The sequence below is a fragment of the Poecile atricapillus genome, chromosome 4 (assembly GCF_030490865.1).
Source record: "Poecile atricapillus isolate bPoeAtr1 chromosome 4, bPoeAtr1.hap1, whole genome shotgun sequence".
Lineage (NCBI taxonomy): Eukaryota > Metazoa > Chordata > Aves > Passeriformes > Paridae > Poecile > Poecile atricapillus.
Genome location: NC_081252.1, coordinates 65,678,868 through 65,698,066, shown reverse-complemented (window position 1 = coordinate 65,698,066; position 19,199 = coordinate 65,678,868). Strand labels below are relative to the sequence as shown.

The window sequence follows — 19,199 nt, the reverse complement described above, 5'->3', positions numbered from 1 at the left end:
AGATAATGCTCTTTAGAGTTACTAAGTTACTGTTCTGTAGTCTTGTTTTCAAGGACATGCTGCCTTTCAGGAATTTTATAAGTATGGATGTGGCTGTGCAGCTCAAAAGGATCAATATAGCTCTTGGAGAAACTTATTTTGATATGTATACAAAAAGCAGGGGAATTCTGTCAGAGATTTCATTTTCATTCTTGGATCTGAGCTGTATGTGTCAGCTGCTCATGTCAACCCTATGTATGACCTAATTCTCACCTCATGTATTTTAAAGAAGACATGTCTCAAACTCAGCAATGAAAGAGCCAGCATTTCATCATCACAGTCTTTGAGACAAAGGAATATGTGGGGCTTTGTGGTTGCTGAAGGAATATCTGACCAACAATTCCAGATAGGAAACCAGGCTTGCCAGGTTACCATTATAGCTGTCTGAGAAGGCTGGACATTTTTGTCTGACCTTCTGCTATTTCTTTTCCTCGTGGTTCAGGGGAGAACTCTGGAACTTGTAATTGCAGAAAAAAGAAAATACATAGTTGTGAGACAGTACCTGGAATCTAATAAAGTTCTGAGACAAGGCTAATTTTACATGGGCAAAAAAGATATAATTCAGACCAAGAGAGATGCCTGGTCTTACAGTACCCATTTTGATTTTGAGGAGCCATCTATTTTACATTTCCCAAGTGTGACCAAGACAGACCAATTATTTTACTAACCTTTTCACATATCTGCAGGAAAATGCTGTTCTGTTATTTGCAGAAGAGCTAGATGAGATCCCAGGCACTTGTCTGGCACTCAACTCTGGTGCATGAGCTTCAGAGCATCCTTATATTCTCCTTCCCCTTTGATTTGTGTGTGAGGAAAACGACAGGGTCATTTTATAATCTTCCTAAGACTTCAAGTGACCTTTGACCAATGTGATTACTTGATAGGTAGCCAGTAGTGGCTACCATTTTTCATATATCTTGAGTATCTGAAAAAAAAAGATGACTTATTAATGTCACAGTGACAGATGTGACTCTCTTGTACATGTAAATTTATACTGGAGGCTTGCATCCCTTCATATCCAAGCTGCCTCTGAGGTATGGCTAAATCCTTAAAGGCTCATAAGAGATGCTGCCTCAGGCTTTTTGAGCCTTTGTATCCCTTCTCACCTTTTCTAGTGGAAAAGGTGGTACTCAGCAAGTGCATGGCCATGACGAGCAAGACCTCAGTATTTTAACTCCCAGGTAAAAAAGCACCCACAGCAAATTGCAGTTTGTTGTGTTGTTGCAACAGGTTGTTACTCCCTTCTCATATCTACCATCTCTGTGAGTTGCAGCTCAGAGAAGTTATAAATGCTGCTACTTTTCATGATTTAGGAAGCTTTCTTCCTTCCCCTCGGTGTTTGACAGCTGTGCACACAGGTACATGTAAGTAGGTAATGTTTGTAATGCTTGGACAGACGTCAGCAGCACCCAAGCGCTTGGGACCAGCCCGTCCTTCCCTGCCAGTCTGGACAAGCAGCAGCTCCAGAGTGATCCAGAGGAAACCAAAACCAGGCAAAAGCAACGTGTCCCATGCAGGTAAATGTATCACAATTTGGACATTAGTGTCCCAGCTATTATTTATTCACCTTCTGTCACAAGTCTGGATACCATTGATTTCTGGTTTTGAATCTCGTCACTTTTGTGTCACAGATGATTTGCTGTTGACCTGGTTTTTCCATTTGCTATGATACATTCTTTTATTACATCCTCCACCTCACCTCTCCACTAAAAAAAATGCAATGTTTTTTATTTCTTTCAGGATTAAAACCTTTCTTTGCCCTTGATAGTTCTCCTGCAAATTCCTCTCAGCCCATTGTACCTTGTGCACAGGAATGGCCTGACAAAATAAAGGTTTCCTCTTTGCTGTGTTATGTCAAGCACTATAACTTTTCCTTTATTTTTCTCATATTTTTTTTTTCTTTCTTTTTTTGTTTTATGTTTTGTTTTGTTTTGTTTTTGTGGTGGGGGGCAGGTGGGAAAGAAGAAACCTAAGCAGTTCTTTGGCTTTTTTTATTGCAAATCTACATTATGCTGATGCCTTGCTTGACCTAACCTCACTCTTGTGAATTGCTGGGGTTTTTTCCATTGAAGTGGACATGATTCTGAACTCTGACATGAGTCATTATTATTTCTCACACTACTACTATAATTTTTTTTTTTATTAACTGATAATTAAGAAGGGACATGATGGATAGCAAATTAAACAACTGAGGTTGTTAATGGTCTGTCTGAACTTCCTTTCAGTTCTCTGACCTGGAATAATTCACTTGAGGAACAGGGTTAAAACTCTTCATGTCACTTGACAATTTTGCTATTCAGACTTCTAAAAAAAATTCTCTCAAGTTATGGATGTGGAGAATAAACATTTTGCGCTCCCCATTTTTTCCCAATTTTATACTAAACATTTTTCATCTGACAATTAGTTTTTGACAGATGGAAGTGCCAGAAGGACTGCATGAGATGCGATATAAGGATTAAATTCTTCAAATTGCATTTTTTTTGTCTTAATCTCTGTTTTGAGTATGATAAGTGATTATTTTTATAGTGCAATAGAAACAATATAATAATCAAAGTCAACTGAAATAATTTACTCTATTTTAAATGGCACAGGAGACAATATAAATACAGAATAGAGGCTAAAATTCATCTTTTAATAAGATTCCTTTTTAGGCCCTATGTTGCTTGAATTCAAAGAAAGCAGGGGCAAGGAGTCAAGACTTAGAGGAAATCTTTTCCTATTGTATTCAACTTTAATATAAAATTTAAATTCATAAGAAGTAAAATTACAAGAATAGGATTTTTTTTTTCAAGTTAGCAATACCCAAAGGCAGAGCTACTTTTCAGTGATTCTGAGGGTTTAATATGCATTTAATAAAAGGATGTTAGCATAGTATTTTGAAAATGTCAGTAACTAAATGCCAATCCCACTGAAATCACTGGCATTCATACCTGCACCAGAGCACAAAGGTCAGGTTTTACAGAATTTCTTCCAAGACTGAAATGAGAAGAAAGGATTGTTTGCTTATGTTTAGTTCAAACAGAAGAATATCAGTGGAAAGTAACTATTTTTACCTGCACATTAGGATTCTGTAAAATGTATTTTATCCTTTTTTATATATTCCCTCCTTTGCCCTAATTCAAGATCAAGAACCTTATTTAAGGTATTTACATCTCTGTGAATTTGCTTGCAGATAGTTTGGTTACACAGACAACCTGTCTGTGTGGAGAGTAAGGAGAGGCCTGTGCATTATAGAAAAGCAGCATAATCCCTCTTGAAGTTTCTAATGCACACTTTTTCAAATTTGCTTTTTGCACAAAGGTAAATGGCATTTCTGCTGTGTAAGTCCTTTTGGGGCATACATGTACTCAGCACTGTAAGATTCCTGAAGCAAGTTGTTCAAGTGTATCTAAATTATAATTACCTTTCCTCCCAGTGTACCTGGAAATTATGTGGGACCCAAGATGAAGTAACTCATGACATTCTTTTAAAAAATCAAAAACAATGCTGAGTTTTAGACTCTTAATAACAATAGATTCTGCTGTAACAGGGTCACAGTATACAATAAGAAAGGGAAAAAGACCCTATATTTATCAAGAACTTTTTTTCTATTTGTAAAATACATTTATTCCTAGTCTGTAAATGCCTTGAGTGTCTGAGAAAACTGCAGAAACAGTGATGTGTTCCGTACTGAGAAATTACAGTTTCAAAGTAACAGAAAAAGATTTCCATTCTAAAAATCCGTAACTTGCCTCCTGCGTTTGAAATCCTGCCATCGATATGTTTTACTGAAGAGAGTGGCACTTGCTGTAATGTCACTCCATTTCCTGACAGCCCAGATTGCACAGTATTTTTGCCTGCTTTTCACTCCTCCCTGAGAGCATCCATCCCCCCTGGCAGCTGGGGACACATCAGGAGGCAGCTGCAGCAAGGCTTGCTCCAGGGAGCCTCACTGCCCCTGCCTGGCGCTGTCACAGGGCACTCTGGGGTCTCACATGAAGTCAACATTTTGCCAATTCTAGGCTTTTTTTGTCTGCTCAACCCCCCCTTCCAAAGGAAAGAAATAAACAATCCAAAGAGGCAGATGATTTTACAGTCTTTCCCATACCAAGTATCAAGAACATACAGGCTTTTCCTTACAGATATGATTTCATTTTAGGTTACTGAAAAAAAGGAACATATTCTTGTACAGGCACTTTGAGAGGTCTTACTAAAAAGTATTGAGCAGACTTTCAGGGAATATCAATCATTACTTATAGCATCCAGTAGGTTTTCTTACACTTGTTTTCTCAATAGGATGTTGCTGAATTTTTGGGGCCTCTTAAACTAGTGAGTTGTCAGGTTATGGACCCAGTCCAAGGCAGATTTGAAGTGGAATTGAGTGTATCTTTAAAAACTGACCCATACTTCTAAATGCCTCAAGTACTGTTTTCCTGCCTTTTTACATTACTTAAGTGAGCCAAATCCAAATTGCTTGGAGTACCTTACAGGACATAAATCACAACAAATGGTTGGAGATTTTTTTTTCTCATGCCTGTGTTTCTCAGATTTCATCCAATGTTGATTTTCCAAGAGAAAAAAAATCTTAAACTATGCATAAATAACTCTTTTAAGCACATCCTAAAGATAATAAATGTGGTCTGTCATTGTCATGACTTTTCTGTTTCAACACACTACAGATTATCTGATGGTTAAAGTCCCAGTCTTGTAAACAACTCTATTTGGATACCTTACTGCTGAGACTACTTGATTATTTTATTTTTCTTTGCTCTGATTATTTTCTTTTCTTCTGTGATAACTAGTGCTAAGAAGATTACAGGAAGATAAGGGATCCCTATGACTAAGCTTCACCAAGTCCTGCATAAAGCTTGTGAAGATTATTTCTACAGTAATGAAGTTAGCCTTGGTAGAGTGGAACTGTATAGTGAAATATTGGGAATAAAGACAGTTTGGAACTCTATGTGAATGTTTGGTTAATTAAAGTTTAAAAAGTGCTTTTTAAGACTGGAGGACATGTATTTCAAATGGAGACATTTACACAAATTTGCTTTCTGCTACTTTGTGTTAAAAGATTAGTTTAAGAAGTTTATTGGGTGCAAAGTATGACGTAGAGTTAATGTGGACCACAGATTTCCTATTAATGCTGTGACTTCAATTTCCATGCAAGCAATTCCTTAGGAATCACTTGATTTATTTTTGGTGATATTGTGTTCTAGGTGAATTATATGCTGTTCTTTTCAATTCTGTAAAATAGAATTTGCATTTAAGTAGTGTCATTAAAGATTCATGGGAAAGAAATTCAATGAATCACTAAGTTGTATTTTGCAGCTGAAGTAGCTTATGGAATGCATATGTACAAACTAAAAAGTGGGGGAGTAATGCCATTTTGAAGTGTAGCATTGTGAAAACTAAGATTTCAAATAGGAAAAAAGTCCTTTTGAGCCTTTCAGCCTGAGAGAATGTCCATGAAGAACAGCTTGTGCTGTCTGATGATTGTCTTCATTATAGATGGCCCATTATTTAGTCCTTATGGAGTTACCACCACAAGACATTAAGCCTTTTCCAATCTCTCCAACAGCCTAAAGACAAACCCTCAAGTTATCTCACTTTCATATCTGACAGAGGGCATAAAGTGCTTATTATCTTGCTGGTCTTGTGATGGCTCTCTCTCATCTGTATCTCTCTGCTGATCAGCTTCCTAACTTCTTCAGGACATTTCTATGGAGGAAATACTCTGAAGTGTTGCTAGAACCAAGTGCCCTGTTTACAGCCCACAACATGTCATAGGGCAGGCAGACACTGAAGTGTTCCTTAATGTGATGTGTGCATTAAAATTAAAAAAAAAACAAAACGAGAGGCAGTAAAGCCAGCAAATACTGGAAGTGCTCACTGCAAGCATACAAATCAGTGGTGCTGTGCAGGTTACACTGCTTGTGCCACAGCAGCCAAGGGCTGTGCTTTTACAGCAAAGTACTGGATTGTTCTCCCTAGAGATCATATTTTACAGGTCATGATACAAATTAAGTAGCTCGAAGAGAGCAATAGCTGCAAGCAACTGAACCATGGAGAAGAGGAGCTATGGTTTAATTTTTTCAAGTTCAGCTAAGCACTTTACTATTGCCTGAAAAATCACTACTTCTAAGTACTCCAAAGCACTCCCCACCAACTCCCAACAAGCAGAATACAAAAAGGCAGGTAGGAGCAGGCTGCAGCTGTAATAGCTCATCCAGTCGGCAAGTTCTTCCCTGCCCATACCCAAAGGCATACAAGAAAGAGAACAGCTGAAAGTGAGATTTTAGGCTAAGTAATATTTGTTGAAAAGGTTGGGCTGTGAATTCAGCTCTCCTGTTTCAGGCTACAGAGATCTCATGCATATCCTAAGTGGCTACACAGTGTACATGCTGACTAAATAGAATTTTCCCTGGTCAAACCTGTTACATTTGGTATCCCCTTCTTGGAATGACTGAGGATGATGAAACAGAACAGAAAAGCACATTAAAACTGGCCAGAATTTAAATTTTATTAAATTTTATTTTATTTTTACTGGCCAGAAACCAAATTTTATTAATCAAAATTTAAGGTGCTTAATAAGTCACATACTCTATGTATGGTACAAAGTAAGCTGCAAGCTTGTACAGAATTATGCACTTGCATGTCCCATGTTCCCCAAATATTTCTCACAAGAGCACTCTTGTGCATCCAGCTGTTAGAGCTGAAGTCAAAGGAGTTCTGACACCCAGCTGGACTAAAGACAAAGTTGCCTTAACTATTGTTGTCCTTTAGTGACATTCTTCTGTGACCTCAGATTTCCAATTTCTGTATGGACAGGGAGGAAAATTAATTTCTCACAGCTGTAACATGTTTACCCGGGTTGCCCCTATGCAAGCTTGCCCTGGTTCAGCAATTTTGTTACAAACTGAAGCCTGCATGTTTAATCAATATAAACCTTAGTCTCACCTTGATTTAGATCTGGCTTGTATCAAGCTAAACTAAGATGATGGGACCAGGTGTTAAATCCGTGTTTGGTCTGTGCATGATTTTATACCATTTCAACAAAAGAACTTAAATTTTAGATAAATGCAGACATGCTCATTATCCATGTAATGCCCCAAATCCATGTTATTCCTCCACTGCTCAGTGCCCAGGTCACAGCATCTCCTGGGCAGGAATGGGGAGGGCACGGGCTGCACTGAGGCTCTCGCTGTGATATCGCAGTACTCCAGCATTTACTCGGGGGACAAGCCTGCGTCTCCAGGGAGGCTTTATTCTGGGGCAAGAAGCCCAGGCTTGATCTGCCAGCATCTGCCTCGCAGGGAGCGATTCGGCTCACCTGCCCCTGCCCCGGGAATGCCGCGCACACCTGCCCCATCCTGCCCCTGCTCGGGGGCTGCTGTGCACACCTGCCCCAGCCTGTCCCTGCCCAGGGGCTGCTGCCAGCCCCCACCCCGCCTTTGTTCCGCTGGCTCCGCCTCAGCGCTGTCCCCTCCCCTCGGGGCGGGCCCGGGCCCAGGGGCGGTGGGAGCGGGTTGCTGTCCCCTCCCCGCTGTCCCCTCCCCGCCGTCCCCTCCCCGCCGTCCCCTCCCGGCGCGGCGCTGGCTGCGCTCCGCGGCAGAGCGGGGCTGCGGGAGGAGCCGCGGGAGGAGCCGCCGAGCTCGGCCGCTTTGTGCCGGCAGCCGCCGCAGGACGGCCGCGAAGGTAGGAGGGCTCCGGCCCCGCTCGCTCCGGGCAGCATCCCTGCCGAGCTCCGCGGGCGGAGAGGGAGCACGGGAGGGAAGAGGGAGGGGAAGGGCTGGATTCAGAAATGGGCTTTTTCAGCCGCTGCTCCGCTGCTGCTCCAGGCAGCTCCGTGCTAGGAAAGCTGTGGGCTTACTGGAGAAAAAAAAACAAACAAAAAACCCAAAAAAACCGAAAGAAAGTTAAAAAAAAAAAAAAAAGACTCGCTGCTTTTCTGGGCCGGGAGCAGCACATGGAAAGAGCTGGGAGGGAACCCGGTCATCGGGCGGTGCGGCCCCTGCCCGGGCTTTGGAAGGGCAGGAACCCGGCCGAGATCCTCCGGAACGCAGCCCTCTGTCCGCCATCCCGAAACTCGCATCCCTTCCCGGGAGAGGCACCGGCCAGGCGGCCGCGCTGCTGCTTTGTACCGCTGCGAGCTCCCTTATTTTCTGCCTTTTGGGATGGGCATGAGGTGGTCTCCCTGCAGGCTTGGCCATTTGATCCCCTTTTATCACAGCCGAGAGATTGCATCATGTTACAGTGCTGGAGTCACAGGGCAAAGGCGAACAGAACCATCTTTCCAGATCCATCCCGTCGGCTTCCCGGGCCGACCCTCTCCTTAATTTCCTGTTGAACGGAGGTTCGAGCTGAGGAGCAGCCTGCCATTGGAGGCTGCGGGGAACAGGTCACAGCGACGTGGTTTGATTTCTTCCACTGAGAGGTTTTTTGGAAACTCAAGTTTGTCGGTGCTACGCGCGGTATGAGTCCTATGCGGAGGGGTTAGAGGAAATCTGCCAAGGATTTAGGCGGTAGGAAAATAATGGGCGGCAAAAGAGGCAGATAAACGGCCAAAAGCAGGAGTCGCTCCAAAACCTGAAAGCTCTGGAGTGGCGGGAGGTGAGTGGATTCAGGCAGGCATCCCTCGGCAACGCAGGCATTCACCTGCCCTGAAGGACAGTGCAGCTGAGTAAATCACACTGAAAGGCAAGACGAGGCACATGTGAGAAACAGAGAAGTATTTAGCTCATCTCCCCTCTGGATCCTTGATGATCAGTTTGATGCAAACGCTTGCTGTGCCTGTTCTGTTTATTGTATTACTGAAGTTTGCGGCTGAGATCCAACTACAAAATGATAAATCTCAAAGCCAGAGAGATCCAATTAAATAATGTACTTCAGTCCAGGGCTTCTTAAGGCAACAGATTCTGCTGTTCTTTGTGCAGCTCTTTGTTTTGTTCCATGGGGAAAAGAATGTCACGGCATGGCTTGGTTCAATTCTCAGCGGTATCTATAACAATTAATGATGTTTCCATAACTAGTGTCTCACCCTTGCAGGTGATCTGCTACTGTTTACTCCAAGTGTTACGGGGGGCACTCTTTTCTTTCACGAAAATAATAGTATGATGAACCCTTTTTGTGTGCCTTTCTGAGAATGGTCGGTGCAGGGGCACAGGGGAACAGCTTGGCAGCCAGATGGATCTCTCCATCAGTGCTCTTCTATATGGGCACTTGGTGCCCTGCCGTCATCCCTTATGCCTCCTGGTGGTTTCCACGGGAAGAGCTGCACAATTACTTTCTTGTTTTGAACGAACCATTTTTCCTTTTAGTACTGGTGTAAAAGAAGAGCAAATGCTATGTTAGAGCCACAGGGAGAGTATTCTGTGTTTCTGGGGCTATAGAGCACCACATGGGTTTAAGAAGAATTTGAAATGGATTTGAAAAAGAGGGATCTACAGTTTTCTTTGTGTGTCAGCCAGTGATTGCAGTGACAAGCCGGCAACCAGAACAATGAGCAGATACTCACTGCCTTGGGTGATATGTGGCACTGTTTGGTGTTTCCTAGGAAATTTGTCATCAAAAATCAAAGTGTTATGTTCTGTTCCTGTGTCTTGGGTAGATTTTTAGATTAAGGGATTTGGAAGGTCTGTGGTGTTGAAATTGCAGTATTGAAGCTGTGCCAACAAGGAGGGGGTTAAATGCAAGTCTTCAATAGATCAACCACTCACACTATTTTAAAATTTTAAAATTTTATTGAAGGTTGATTTTCCTTTTCCTCTCAGAGCTGAGGAGATACTGTCTGAGACATAAAACCCAAAATCAAATATTGAAATCTTAATGGGACAGGCTGTGTTTGGTACATGTATGACTGACTGTGCTGTTCCTTTCAGTGGTGCAAAGACAACTTGCTGTAAGACCAGGAATTGTCTTGCCCTGCTGCTTGCTGCCCTCTCCTTTGTGACATTGCCTCAGGACAAAGAGCCAGCAGTTCAGGTTGATGCTGTCTGGAGTAGACCAGTTTAATTTCCATCCATTTTCAAAAGTTTTGTGTCTGATAGGTCAGTCAGTGGGAGTGTGGTATCCAGGAGTCTGCCTGGTTAACCGCTTTGTTCAGAGCTGTGCTCTTTGTTTCCTGAGGAGGGGTTGAGGAGGAGGAGGAGGAGGAGGAAGGGATGTACTGTGTGTTCATTTGCAGATCTGCTGAGGTGGGAGGGTGGGATGCAAGGACTTGCACCTCCAAACTTCTGTACAGTTTCCACTCCGTGCTATTATGGGTTAGTTGCAGTAAAGAGTACTGTGGCAATTTTTCAAAAAAATTATGCATCCCTTCCAGCTATGCAGTTCAACTGGTTTTAGATGTGAATGACACCTAGATGCTGGTATGGTTCTGACTTCTCTGACTCATCACTTCATTGACAAGTAGTGTTTCATCTGGTATAGAAACTGTCTGGGCTGGGCGGGTGACTGCGTTACACACTCAGTAGGTATTACTCCAGATTAATATACTTCTAATGTAAGGTGTTCTTAGGCTCCCAGTTGAACTCTTAATAGTCAGACCCAACAAGAGTAATAGAAATGTGGAAGTCAGCAAGAGGACTGCAGGTACTGTGAGCTCTGAGCTTTTAGTAAAGGACTGAAAAAGCCAGATCTTGAATGTACTACTCCATCTATAAGGATTGTCTAGGAGGATTTAATTTTAGGAATTAGTTTTCATACTGTGAAGCACCCTAAGCTGACCTCAGAGCAATTTAAGTTTTCAAGACTGAAAAATGCCCCAGATGTCTTTCTGGGGAGTGTCTGCATGGAGTGATACCAGGAACAGTCTGTCAACACAGTATGGGCAGTGCAGGTAGGATGACACGTAGCTGCAATGGCACGGGGGTGACCCTGAGCTCAGAGTGCAGGGGTTACACCAGCATGAGTGAAGGTCTGCCATTTGTAGTGCCTCAGTGCTCTGAAACATTATTAAATTGCTCTACAACAAATAAAACAACTCTAAAAGAGTTGGCTCTTACTCTACTAGATGATTGCAAAGGTCCCTCTGAACCCAAACCCCTCTGTGATATTCTGTGATCAGAGGTTAACTTGACTCTCCATGTCATATAAGACATGCAGCTGTGAGTAATGGTGATGAATAGTATTGCAGGAACATAATTTGGGATATCTCATAGCAGGTAACAGGCTTTTCAGACATAATCCCTATTTGCCAGAGATAGGGCAAGAAATTAAAACCTGAATGGCAGAACTGCCATCAGTTACCCCTTTGCCATCCTAGCAAAATGTCAGTCATGACTTAGGGTGAGTAGTAAGGTTTGACTGCCAGAGGTGCTGAGTACCCTTAACACAGCAATGTCCAAATGAACTGCTGGTGGTTATCTCTCTTAGAGTATGTCTTGGAGAATACAGGAGGCTGTGTAAAGGATAAATCAATACTTATTGTATATTTTTCCAGTGTTCATCAAGAAATCTAGGAAAGAAACTCCTAAGAGGATTTTTTTTATCAGCTGGATCTTGATAGATACTGCTTTTTATATGTATTAGTATTTTAAAAATTGATGGTGTATGTTTGGCAGTAAAAGGAGCAAACTGATAGGCCTGTCTTTTTCTAAATCTCTTTCCTAAACTGAAAAAAGAAAAAACAAAAATCAGTGTATTATTCCTTTTATGGTGACATAGTGGTGGGATTTTTTGACTGTCTGGGGGATTTCAGCTGCCAACATCTCTCTGCCGTTATGTAGTTTTGAGCTGAGTGATAAAGACTATCTTTCTCTAAGACAGATGTTGGTAATGGCCTTATTGTGCCAAAATCTTTGTGAGTACAAAATGCTGAATAAAAATATTTCCATCCATTAATAGTGAGTGCCAGAAAAGAGTACACAAGTGGTTTCAAATTTAATCTGTAATGTAGCTGATGTCTCAAAGATAACAACATCTTACCCCCAAGAAATACAACACTGTATGCGAGGTAATTGCTATGAGTTATGCTGAATATATATTATTCATTAGGGGACTGTCATTATATCATGCTTGTGAATTCCCCGAAGTCTCTTATCAGTGTCCTCATCACATCTCAACATTTATGGAAAAGAGGATTTTGGTGTCCCACTTGATGGACTGGTGCTCTGGCTTGCTAGTAGCCACTTCTAGTGACCATGCTGGCCTTAGTCATTTAAAATTAATAGACTTTGGGAAAGGAGCTTAGTCCATATACTCTCATTGTCAGAGATAGCACTCCTTCACAGGGAATATGTAGTGGTATGTTATCTCAGTTTTGCAGAAGAGCAAATAGTAAAAGCTCTTTCATACGCAGCTTTCATGCTGAACTACTCTGTACTGTCTTCAAAGTATAAAGGCTAAATATTTGGCCAGTTGCTGTAGATAGATTTTTTTTTTTTTTTTTGTCCATTAAAGGATGCTTAAGTATCTCTTTGAAACTTATCTGGTCTCTCATTGGTTACACATGCTTATGGCATTCCTGTTAGAAATTGGAAGAGAGAAGGTAAGGTAAGGACAGAATTTCCCTTTTATTAGCAGTTAGCAGACCCAGATTTTATTTTCCTGTACCATTTTTTACCAGGAGCAGCTGCAAAGAAAGAATTACACTGTGACCTTCACAGCACTTCCTAGTGCCGTCATCAATCAGATCTGGCAGGAGCTTTATCACATCTATCAGTGTGGCTCATAAGCCACATGCTGTCTAGTCTGGGGGGAAAAACAAACAAACAATGGGAGCTACTGTAGGGTTTGTTTAACATAAAACAACCAGGAGTGAGCTTTTCCCATATGTACCAATTTTGTAGACAGATTCTTATTTTTGCCGTGTTCTGTTGGGCTGATTAATAAAAGATGATGATTTTAAAGCGGTGGAAGAGACTTTCACTACATTTCAATGACAGTGGCAACTCATTCTCAAGGAATTGCAGCTTCAGCCTTTCTCAGATGCTCTTCAGTCCCATTCTAATCCTCAATATTACTTTTACAAAGGAATTTATGCAATTAGATTAATCCAGGTGTTTTCTACACAGGGAAATGTTATAGAATAAATAAGTGGTTTTAGACTTCTCTGATTCTTATATGAAATAACAGCTTTCTCAGATGAAGTGGTTTGCTTTTTCTTTTTGCTTTTTTTTTTATGGGATCATGTGTGCCTTTGCGGGCTACTCTTGGTCTCTTGCAGAGGCAAGTACATAATGTAGCAGCCAAGGTCAGCTGCAACCTCTCCCTTTTCAGCATCCAAAACACACCCTGTAAGTGGCTGGTTTGTTTTCTGCCTGGTTAGTTGGTTGGTTGTTGGTTTTCCCTATTGACCTTGGTCTGGTTATGGAGTTTTATTAAAATTTAAAACATTTTGTGTTCTTGCATTTTTTCATTGTTACACCAAGGTCACTGCCTTTTGCCAATTTCTTTGCTCTCCTATTTTTGCCATCTGCAATAGATAAAACTTGCTTGCTTTCCTTTCTTGGGCTCAGTACAGTGACAGTTTGACAGGTTGTCACTTTGTGCCTGCCTTGCCTGCTGAGAGCAAGAAGCAATGGGGACAGGCAGAATTGCTACTGTATGTGTAGTTCCTGCTGCCTTCATGGTGAAGTGTTTGTGTGTATATGTGATATATACAAATGAATATGCAGATGTAGATGGATAAATAAAGTGTGTATATGTGTAGGTGATATGTTAGAGCTGCCTTTGTCACACAGGTTTTCTGAGAAAAATGTCTAATTGCTAATAAATAAATAAATGTACTGTTATACTGTTGAGTAAAAGATTAAGGCCTTGAGCATCAAACTGTTGATGTTGATGGCCAACAGCAGGGTGTGATCTGTAATTTCTGTGTTTTTTAACCAGCCAGTTCTTGGCAGAAGCCATCTTGGTACCAGGTCTGAGCAAGGAAGTTTGAAAAGCCATATGAAATGAGCAATAGCAGGTGCAAGGAAAATGCCATAAAATGTGAAATACATTTAGCAAAAGGTTATCTACTCTGTCAGGAAATAAAGAAATCATGTGAACTAGCTATCTGGTTCTGGAATATTTACTTTTGTGCTTTTCCTCAGTGTGTGCTGTGTCAGTTTGACAGGCTTGGTAGCCCCAGATGCTGCACTGGCACTGGGCTGGGCTCTTGGCCCCTTCCCCACGGAGCAGCAAACCAGAGGGGCAGGGAGTTTGCCTAAAACTCTACTGCCTGTCCATCTTCTGCTTCCAGCAGCCAGGCACCACGGCTGCACAAACACTTGGTAGAGAGGTTTTAAGGGTCCAAAGCCATAAGCAGTGCCATTTCAGCAGGAGGAGGAGGAGAGGGAGAGCTGCCAGCAGGAACTGGTCTGAGATGCTGAGTCCTGTGTCATTGTCTGGGGGCTCCTTCTTCATGAGGATGCAGCAAACCAGCTGGCTGTGTGCTGTGGGTCAGACCAAACAAAAAGACATGGTTTCAGCCCTGAAAACAAGGTGGGCTGTAATGAAGAAGTATTGAAATGTCAGGAGTTGAAAACAGGAGAGAGAATGCAAAAGGCAGAGGGATGAGTTAAGGAGCAGGGCTGCTGAGTGTCACTGGGGCAGTGGTGGTTGAGAGCTGAGCTGCAGAGGGGCCACTCTGATGCTGTTCTGCTGATCAGCAGCAGAAATGTTCTCTAGATCAGAGAGAAATTGCACCTTGGAGAGTGGGATTTATTCATGTAATGCAGTCCATGCTAGGGAATAGAGTGAAATACTGTATTTGTCACTGGCTGTGAAAGATCAGGCTGAAGAAAGTGAGTATCTGAAAATGTTAGGAAGCTCAGTGGCTCTCAGCTCTGTTAATACATAGCATTATCAAAAGATTACCCTTTGGAAAATTAAAAGATCTGGTTCTTGGCAAGGGGAAAAAGTGTTCAGACTGAAGAGCTTCTGAGAACATACAGAACTCTTCTCCTTGCCTGAGCCCTCTGTCTGCACCATGTGTTTGTCATTAGGACCATGAAAAGCTGTGAGTCTTCTTAGAGGAGAATGATGGGTGCATGGTGGGTCCTTCAGGAAGAACCAGGAGAGCTGAGTGGAGACGAGGGGCTAGGTCAGGCCACAGCATTTTGTTTTGAGCTTAACAGGAATGAAATCCACCCTGAAGAGTCTTGGGGAAAATTCTGGGTGAGGGCCAGTATGAATAATGCTGAGTGCAGATGGGTGGGACCCCACCTGGTTACAAAAACAATCCTATTTCCAAGGTTAGATATTTCTGCTGAAAAAGGGGATATTTAGCAAGTAAGGTTTCATTTAAAAGGAAAAAAACAAAACAAAACAAATGGTTGGAGACCTTAAAAAAAACAAACCCTAAACAAAAAATCTTAAAGTCTCTCACTTCAGAAATTAATGAAAACAAGTCCCCAAACATGCAGACAGCTGAAAGCACACACCAAAAACCTCAGATAAACAAAACAAGTGTCCTCTGGGGAAAGGAAGAGTTGTTCCCTCTCTGGGAAAATTTGTCTGTTCCTGTGGCTTGTGAACTTTTCATCTTCTCTGGGACTTTCTGCTGTCCTTGGTTTGCTTTTTTCAGCTTCTTGGTCTTCTTTCCCTGGAGCCTAGAAAAGTGTTTATGCAAGCACTAGACTTTAAGTAAATGAATGACGAGTGCTGTTCCTCAGGGGTTGGTTTTGGGACCGGTCTTGTTTAACTTTTTGTCAGTGACACGGGCAGTGGGATTGAATGCAACTCAGCATGCACCAGCCTCTAGTCCTGCAGCTTGTGGCCATCAAGACGCCTTTCCCCTTGCGACAGCCGTGTCCTGAGCATTATTCCAGAGCTAGTCTGGAGCAAACTGTATTCAACAAGACCCTAAAATACAACAGTTAATTCTAGTCTGACTCAAGTTTCCATTAGTCTCCAGTTGACTACTGTTCCCGTCTGTCTGCAATGACTGAGCCTCACAGCCTCTCAACACTGCAATTTCATTCACTTCCCTTTGGATCTTCCTCTTTATTGTTGTTTGCAAAACACTGAGTCTGGATTTTGCATATGTGGAAAATCTTGCTGAGAGTTGTTCCCCCTTTGACCTCATTTTTTCAGATCTCTCATTTTTCTGTCCTCTTGCTTATAGTCCAACCATGTAACTTCTAAAAGTGGTCTGAGTGTAAAAAAATAAGTAGTAGTGAAGGCTTGTCTGTAAACAGTAGCTGTCTCTACAACCCAAGGGCAAGTAGATACGTGTGTAGAAGGCCCAAATGACTGACAGTCCCGAAGAAACAACTAAAATACTGATTAGATTCAAAGGAAAGCAGAAGTTGTCTTGAAGAGGTATGATGTTTGAGGATTTCTAGACTTCCTCAACCCTTTTTGAATCCTTCAAAAGTATTTTTTTCCACCACAATGACATCTTTTAAAGTGTTATGGAACTAGCTCTGCTGTTCTTGCACTTGGGATTCCTGTCTGGTTTATGGTCAGCAAACCTACAGGCTCCAGGATATAAGTGCAAGTTCAGATTGCCCTGAAGTTTATTGTACTTTATGGGAGCAAAGGGTGAAATCCATCTTCAAGACTTAGGGTCATTTGGGCTAGATTTCCTGACATACCAGCTCTTACAAAAAAACCCAGCTGTTCTGGTGTTTTCTGCCAGCTTTAAAGAAAAACAACCAAATAAAGAGAAAGTACTCTGCCAAATAAGGATCAAACCTTAGCTTGGTTTGAGTGTGCTTTAAGTAGTCTCAGTCTTTGCATTGACACTAGTTAAGTTCTTCTTTTCCTTCAGGGAGGTAACTTGGAAGCAGCATTTGTGAAGGAGTCCAGCCCTTTCCCTGCACATTGCTGTAGGGAAGGGCTGTTTCCTATGGAGCTCCAAGTGTTTCCCTCTGTGAGAAAGGACCTGAACAACCCAGAGCAAGACTACATGTAAATAATGTGAAAGTAAAGATACATGGTGCTGCTTTCCAGGGTGTGATTGCAGAGTAGCTCTTGGCCAGGACGATGGCCCATCCTCTGCCAGGACCAAAGGTGCAGGAATATGCCCTTGCTCAAGCTATGGTTTGAGCTATGTATAGAGAGCAGAAGAAGCACAGCCCTTCTAGCAAGTTGTCTTCAGTGACCTACAAAGCACTTGGTACCTTAGAGCAGCTCTTTATATGTTAATAATTCATTTAAATCTAATGACTTCATGGAATTGGACAAGCAGTAGGAACTAGAAATGACAGATGCTCGGGGTGCAGAGGGAAGGAAAGAACCAACAGGCTGCCTGAATGCTTGAAAGAAATTCATAATAAAGTTGTAAGGATTTTGGTACACTGGTCACCTCTCCCATCAGCCCTGCTGATGCCTCAGCACACCTGAGATTTCAGTACAAACCCACAATCTTCTCTAATGAAGTGCAAGGAAGGGAGAGAAGCATGTAGGAATCCTTTAGCATATTTTCCATTTATTTATGTTACAACCCCTGCTTTTTAAGCTCTCTTTTTAACACTTACAATGCTAGTGAGTTTAGGAATACTCCTAAATTCTGGGATAAACAAGCTTTTATCTACTTTACCTGTAAACCTCGCTGACATAATGCCAGTTGTTACATCCCTAGGACCTTTTGCCCCGACACCTTTGAACTGTGGTTTGCAGGGGTTGCCTCAGCTGGCCCTTGTGCCAAGCAGTCTGCAGCAAACATCTCACCTGCTGTTCCACACTCCTCACACGAGTGGTGCACTCAGTGCTCTGCTGTTTGCCATTGAAATTACAGACCCTGCCCCTCTCTCAGTCAGCTGGCAGAGAAAAGCTGGGCAGGTTTTCTCACTGACATGGGATGTGCTGAGACCCTCCACACGTATGTGCTCTTCCCTTTGATTGCCTTCACCAGGGCCAGCTGTAAGAGCTGACAATCCCGGATCAGGTCAGTTCATGCCAAAATAATCCTTCCCCTATTTGTTTCAGCTGCACACAGTGCAATGAAGCAACAAAAAGTATGTGTATAATTCCAGAGGGCTCTTACCAGCTCTAGGAGGGGTGGAATGAGGCATGGCTCTGTGTGTACCATAGCACTTCATGGGGTTGTTTTGTTACAATCTGTAATAAAGAGCATTTTTGTATAGTTCAGTAATATAAAAGTAATATTGAGCAACTGCACCTTGTGATGAGAATTGCCAGGGTGTAACTACATAAAAGCAGACTAAGGGCATTACAAAAATGTTTTTGCTTAGATTGGAGAAATTGTTATTAGAGGCATAATTCTCCAAAATTGTAGTTGTTGGACCATCTGAAGTAAGCCTACCTAGGAAAATACTTAATTCGTTTTGCCACTGTTTCTTCATTAAAGTGAGAATTTCTTCCTGGTGAGATTTTTGTAAGGAGGAAACTTCACACACACCAGTGGAAGTTGTCCAAAGCAGAAGGGGAAAATGCCATTTCAAACTGTTAAGTACAGAATTAATAAAAGTTACCTGGAAAACGAAATGTTCATTGGTTGCCAATTTCACATATAAAGTGCATTTTCATATGGAATTATTATTTATACTAATAGTGTAGTATTTTATTTATTTATAGTATTTACTAGTAGTAAAGCCAGCACACAATTAAAACATTTTATTCAGTTTTTAATTTGGCATTATAACCAGGTGATGCCTCTTCCTTCCTATGCTTAAGAATTAACATTCTTGTCTACAATAACTCTTTGTCTGCCTGTAGGCAAGTGAATTTTTGTCATTGGCTAATACCAGAAAAATCAGGGATGTGGCACCCTAATAGTAGGACTGCTGGGAAACACTGAACACCAGCAGAGAGCCCTTTGAGTGGAGAGAATTGAGAATTTTCATTGTCTGCTGCCATTATCTTGTTTTACATTCTACTTGTCTGCCAGCTTGTTACTAGTAACAAAGATTACTAGAATCTGGGCTTTTGAAAATCCCGTTATTTTCCTTTCTGTATCTGAACACACCATGGAATTATGTCACTGAATTCAAATTCTGACAGCGGTAGACTTTGTGTCCTGGGTGATTAAACATTTTGTCAGCATAAAATTGCATGGTTTCTAATTTAAGGATCAAAGGGCTGCATCCCATCTGCTCAGTGTGAGGGCTAAGAAATAGCATTATTAAGCTAGCAAAACAACTGTAAAATGTGTATTAAGACTAGCAAGTGGATTAATTTGGGTAACTTCCTATTGCCCATGCTTCTTTATCTTCTGAGAGGGTTTTTCTACCTTCTTCATACATGCATGCCTTTTCAGAATCTCTCAAATCAAGAACTGTGTATTCTGA

At 41.8% G+C, this 19,199-nt stretch overlaps 1 protein-coding gene across 1 annotated transcript in view; it reads left to right on the top strand.

The window, feature by feature from the left end:
* Nucleotides 1-7,595: 7,595 nt before the first annotated feature.
* AFAP1 (actin filament associated protein 1) overlaps nt 7,596-19,199 on the top strand; it is a 112,700-nt gene continuing 101,096 nt past the window's right edge. Inside the window, exon 1 of the mRNA XM_058838664.1 lies at nt 7,596-7,713. The gene's annotated coding sequence lies outside the window, so the exon portion shown is untranslated. The remainder of the gene's footprint in view (nt 7,714-19,199) is intronic.